General features: G+C 36.4%; 1 pseudogene; it reads right to left on the bottom strand.

Annotated features, from left to right (window-relative positions):
• Window positions 1-3,490: 3,490 nt before the first annotated feature.
• LOC103725453 lies at window positions 3,491-4,535 on the bottom strand (annotated as a pseudogene).
• Between the last annotated feature and the right edge of the window lie 1,440 nt (window positions 4,536-5,975).

Here is a 5,975-nt window from a genome sequence, read left to right as displayed (position 1 = left end):
TTCCTGACTTCTATAGTTGGTACATACCTTTGAGCCTAGCACTTGCAAGTCAGAGACAGACAGATCTCTGTGATTTCAAGGACAACCTGGTATACATAGTGAGTTCCAGGCCAGCTGGTGCTTTCTGGAGAACCTGTCTCAAAAAGACCAAAGTGAATAGATAAATGAATGAATAAATAAATAAATAAAATAATAAGTGAAGATACATATCTAAATATTCAAAGGTAAGATCCATAAATGATACAGGATATGTAGTATTTTTCTTTCTGTCTGGGTTATGTCACTCATAAGGATTATTTTGAGCTCAATCCGTCTACACATTTCATTCTTTACAGCTGAATGAAATCCCACTGTGCATTTGTGCCACATTTTCATTGTCCATTCATCAGTTAACAGATATCTAAGTTATTTCTATTTCTTAGGTATTGTGAATAGAGCAGCAATGAACATGAATGAGCAAAAGTCTCCATAGTAGGGTATATAGATTCCTTTGGGTATATGCCCAAGCATGGCATGGTTTGATCAGCCAGTAGATCTACTTGTAGCTTTTTGAGGAAACTCCACACTGATTTTCATAGCAGTTGCAGCAGTTTGTACTCCCACTAACAGTAAATAATTTTTCTCTTCCCCATCTACACCAACACATTGTCATTTTTTTCTTTATTTTAGCCATTCTGATAGAGGTAAGATAAAATATCAAAGTACTTTGAATTTGTATTCCCCTAATTGCTAAAGATATTTAACATTTAAAAAATATTTCTTATTTGTGTTGCTTCTTTGGAGTGTCCCACCCCCATTTTCTGATTGGTTTGCTTGTTTCCTCTACGTTTCCTTTTTAAGTTCTCTGTATACTCTAAACACTAATGCTCTGTCAGACGTATAGTTGGCAAGGGCATTTTTCCAAGTGTTTTTTTTTTTTTTTTTTTCCTTTTTTTTTTTTTTTTTTTGAGGTCCCATGTCTCGATTGCTGTTCTTAATTCCTATTCTCCTGGAATCCTATTGAGAAACCCATATATAGAAACTTATGCTGGGGCTTAGGATAATGGAGTGGGAGATGAGGAAGATGGACAATCAAAATAAAATTTTAATGATTCTGAGCACAAACATACTAGTTTACATAACTGAAATAATTATATTTCCTTATTTTACTTATTACTGGATCCACTCTGTAAATACTCTTCAATACACATTTCAAACACTATTATTTATTTATTTATTTTTAAAATATTTTATTTTCTGTGTGAGAGTGTACTGTCTGCATGTATGAGTGCACCCGTGTCATGCAATGCCACAGAAGTCAGAAGAGGGCATCAGATTCCCCCGGACTTGGAGTTAAGGACAGTTCATAGCCGTCATGTAGGTGCCAGGAATCGAACCCGGGTCCTCTGCAACAGTAGTCAATCTCTTAACCGCTGAGCCATCTCTCCAGTCCTCAAACACTGTTATTTATATTTTTTGGTTACTCATTAAAGTTTTTAATATAGGTTCCATAGACCTATGTAAATTATTTCATAAAAATTAACCTCACATTAATTTATTTTATATTAATTTTATTATTAAGAATTTCATGGATGCATATACTATGTCTTGATTAAATCCACACCTAAATCCATCCTCTTTAATGATTCCTCGATTATACACCTCCACCACTTCTACTTCACAGTTTCATGGTCTCTTGTTTAATCTCACTGAGTCTACTTAAGGCTACTTGTATACACGTGTATATGATCATATACTGGAGCATTTTACTCCCTCGGGGCCCTATTCCTGAATTAAACTGGCTCTCCCTATTCCAGCAGCCATCAACTGCCAATAGTTCATCAACTACACTCCTAGCAAACCAGATCAGACCAGCTAACATTTCAGCATAGTTAGAGGAGAATGCTCACATATTTGGAAACCAAAAGCACAAGGATGTCGTCATGTTTTGAAGTTTGTTAAATAAAAAATAAACACCTACAAGCACTGACAAAGCTACTTTAAATGTTTGTCCTCAGGACATTACTTTAAATATAATATATAGCTTGGTCCCCAGGAGTGCATCTGTAACTCTTCCTTAACATATTCTTACACTGTGCGGGTACACCACTCATATTCTCTCTTCTTTGCTTTCTTCCCTAATATGTTTACCTCTCTTTCAATCTTCTCCCTCATTTAAGTATCCTTCCCCTTTGATTGTCTAAGCAATATTGTGTTTCATCTTAGACAGTATATAAAATTATTTTTGACAAAACACATTATCTTGTAAAGTAACACAACTAAGAAAACTTTTGCACACAAGTAATTTATGGAGGAAAAGATTATATCAGCACTGTTTATGGTGGATAGGAATTGCGTAAGAACTTGGTTATACTTTGGAACAGAGAACTCAAGGTCATGCTATTTAAGGAATTAGAGCATCTTAGAATTGCCTTGCTGTGCCATGTTGCAGGACTTTCCCTTTGTGCCAAAACCTCCAAACTGGTTTGAGTTATAGAATTTTTTTCTTAACTTTTTATTTTTTATTATAGCTATAAATCTTTTAAGAGTCGAAGAAAGCAGCTTTTCTACCACCATCCAGGAAAGTTTGAGGTGTTTTACAACATTTTCAACACTTGATATTTTCTAGTATATGTCATGGTTTCTAATACAATATCAAGTAGAAATCATACACCATAAAAAGAAAAACAAATGGCTAAATGCAATTCCTGTTAACCTTTTTGCTTGTTAAAAGATAAAATATATTTAAAACAAAACACACAGAATAGGAATTATTGTGTGAATGTGTGTATACATGTAAGTGTATGTTGGCATCTATACAAAGGTGTATGATAAAAGACTTGTACCTGGAAAACGTTAAGAATGCTTATCACTCAACAACTGGATAACCAATTAGTCAGTTAATAATGAGAGAAAAAACTAATAGGTGTTCACATGTGAAAATACACAATTATCAATAACCCTATCATACTAGTAGAGAATGAAAATTTTAGGGGCCATGGGGTTGCAGATGGGGAGGGGGTGTCTATATTTGATTAAGATCTGTTATATGAAATGCACACAACCTCATTTTATATGTTTATATATATTACTATCAATAGTTTTATCTTTATTGAAGTATTTCAAATATTTAAGTACTTCTAAGCTTTTTAGGTATTCAATCTTGCTTAGTGAAGCTGATTAACATGATTCCAAAAAGTCTTCCTCTTTCAGACAAAGTCTATCATTTCTGTATTAGTCACCATCTTTTAATCTTCGGGATGCTGTCCCCAGATTCCCATCTGTTGATCTTACTTTCTTCTTCTCAGACCGTTTTCTTCCTTGTTCCCCAGTTGAGTGTCCTTGGTGTTTTGTGTGTACAGACAGACAATCAGAGTTGCTGCAGGAGCCCTCAGGAATGAGATGTGAGGAAGTGAATGAAGTAATACACAGCCATAGTAGCTGAGATGGGTGAGAAACCTTGGGAGGCCCTGTGGTCCGAGTCCTGCTGCCTTGGGAAAGCTGCTCAGGTCTAGTGGGAATCGCTGAAGATTGGATTCACTTGCTGGGTGACTCGGATGAAGGTAGTTCTCTGACTTAACCCTTTCAGTTTAGCTGCTCCCACTTAGGTACATGTAGATCGGATCCCTCTTAAGATGTCACGAATAGTATGTTCCACATCCCCTTTAAAGGGAACTTCTACTGTCTTTCCTTCTGAGCCCTGTATTTAGCCACACCTCCTGCATACTTCTTCATGGCTATTTCAGAACTCATTCCATAGAAAAGCTTTTACTTTTTGCCATCCTTCTTGATGAGTTCACCACCTGATTCACTATGCCCAGCCAGCATGCCACCCAGCATCACAAAGTCTGCCCCTCCTCCAAAAGCCTTCACCACATCCCCAGGACAGCTGCAGCCTCCATCTGAAATGATATGGCCTTTGAGGCCATGAGCAGCGTCTGCACATTTCATTACTGTACTGAGCTGTGGTTACGCTACTCCAGTTTTCTTCCGGGTTGTACAAACAGAGCCTGGACTAATTCCCACTTTGATGATGTCAGCTCCCGAGAGGATTAGTTCTTCCACCGTCTCTCCTGTTACCACATTCCCTGCCATGATGGTGTGTTGGGGAAGTGCTTCCGTACATACTTTACAAATTCAACAAATTGTTCAGAGTAGCCATTTGCCACATCCAGGCATATATATTTCACATGGAGAACAGCTTTCAGGATCTGTTCCAGCTGCTCAAACTCGGAAGAGCCTGTGCCTGAGCTGGCAACCAGGTACTCAAGACAGTCAGGATTCTGGCTGGCAAATACGTTCCACTGATGGAGGCTGTGGTGCTTGTGGACAGCAATGAAAAGGGAGAACTTACAGAGAACCTTAGCCATCTCAAAGGTACCCACGGTATCCATATTGGTAGCAATGATGGGGATGCCATTGTACGTCTGCTTTGAGTTCCGAAATGAAAAGGATCTTGTGAGATCTACCTCACTTCGAGACTTAAGGGTGCTGTGTTTGGGCCTTAACAGGACATCCCTGAAGTCCGGTTTCACATAGTTGTCAGTATGCGGCATGGTGTGGGGCTGAGTTAGCCAAAAGTCTGAGGGCCCGCTATCTTGCTTCTCCTGCCCCGGCAAAAAGCAATGCGGAGTAAGACCCCTCATTATATTTTTAACTGAAAATTTTAAGTGCTGAAAGAAAAGGAAATCACTTCAGAGGTGCAAACTATAATATTAACTATAATATTAATCCCAGGCAACTTAAAATGTTGATATAGTTGCAAAGACAGTGGAACAGTCATGAATTGCTGGCAATACTGAACTGTTCTGGAAATAATTTTGGCCATTTCTTAAGAGCTGAACATATATGCCCCATGTCAATTAGATGTTAACTTTGTTTAATATTTACCTAACAGTGAGAAAATATGTATGTGTATAAAGGCTCACTACAAAATATCCATTGGTTTTGATAATCTTTAACTGAAAACAATTCAATGACTGTAATTAAAAGAACAAATAAATTTCTATATATTTGTACAAATGAACACTTCCAACAATAAAAAGATATGGGGAAATCTTCAAGGCAATATATTGAACAAAACAATGTAAACATTAAAGATTGCATAAGATACTGTCCTTGTCACATAAACCACAAGAAAAGAGCAAATTATCTAATTATCCAAATACTGATTGTGGAACAGAATTATGAATTAATACGAGTAGTTAGTAAAGAAAGCTCTTAGAGTATTATAATTGTTGCATGTATGCAATAAGTTTTTCAAATAATTAGTTTTTTATATAAAATTTTAGGTGCAAGCTTTTCACTACAGCTTCTGAGCTACAGCAATGCATATGATACATAATGGTAGATCTTGACAGCGGTTACAATATGACTTGTTCTTGTTTGTTTCTTCATGAACACAGATTTGGTGAGCTTTCTTTGTTGTATTGAAATACCCAATTAGAGTGTATTTTGGTTCCTCCTTTCCTTTTTCCATTTTCCCTTTTTCTTTTTCCCTTTTCCCCTTCACGTTCTTTCCTCTTTCCCTTGATTTTTACTTTTCTTAAGAAAAAGGTTGATTAAAAATTTTAACAGTATCCTCGATTGATTCACACTATTAGAACTATCATGATCAAATAGAAAGCTAAGAACATATGAAACACAAAACTCGGTAGCCGAGAAACTCAAATTGCATAACCAACATTTTCTAACAATTACCACAAACTGAATGTAGGCCAAGTATATTCTAACTAGAAAAAAATCTAAAATTATTATGTGATCTGTATTATTTTGTTGTCATAAAGAAAGGGAAATTCATTATTGAAAAATTTAATTAAGGGAATGGAGCGTCCCTGGAAGTTATGGGAACTGATAGAATCTAAAGTGTTAACGTATACCTCTTTGCTACATAAAGCTTGTACATAATCCAATTCTACTACAGAAATTTGAATATGTTGAATAATTCTGGGAAAGATGGATGAACATAATGAATTTCTCCAAAGCAGTCATACTGG

Source organism: Nannospalax galili, unplaced genomic scaffold, assembly GCF_000622305.1.
Source record: "Nannospalax galili isolate Female #2095 unplaced genomic scaffold, S.galili_v1.0 scaffold10, whole genome shotgun sequence".
NCBI lineage: Eukaryota > Metazoa > Chordata > Mammalia > Rodentia > Spalacidae > Nannospalax > Nannospalax galili.
The sequence above is the reverse complement of the archived record's forward strand: the minus strand, read 5'-3'. Positions and strand labels throughout refer to the sequence as shown.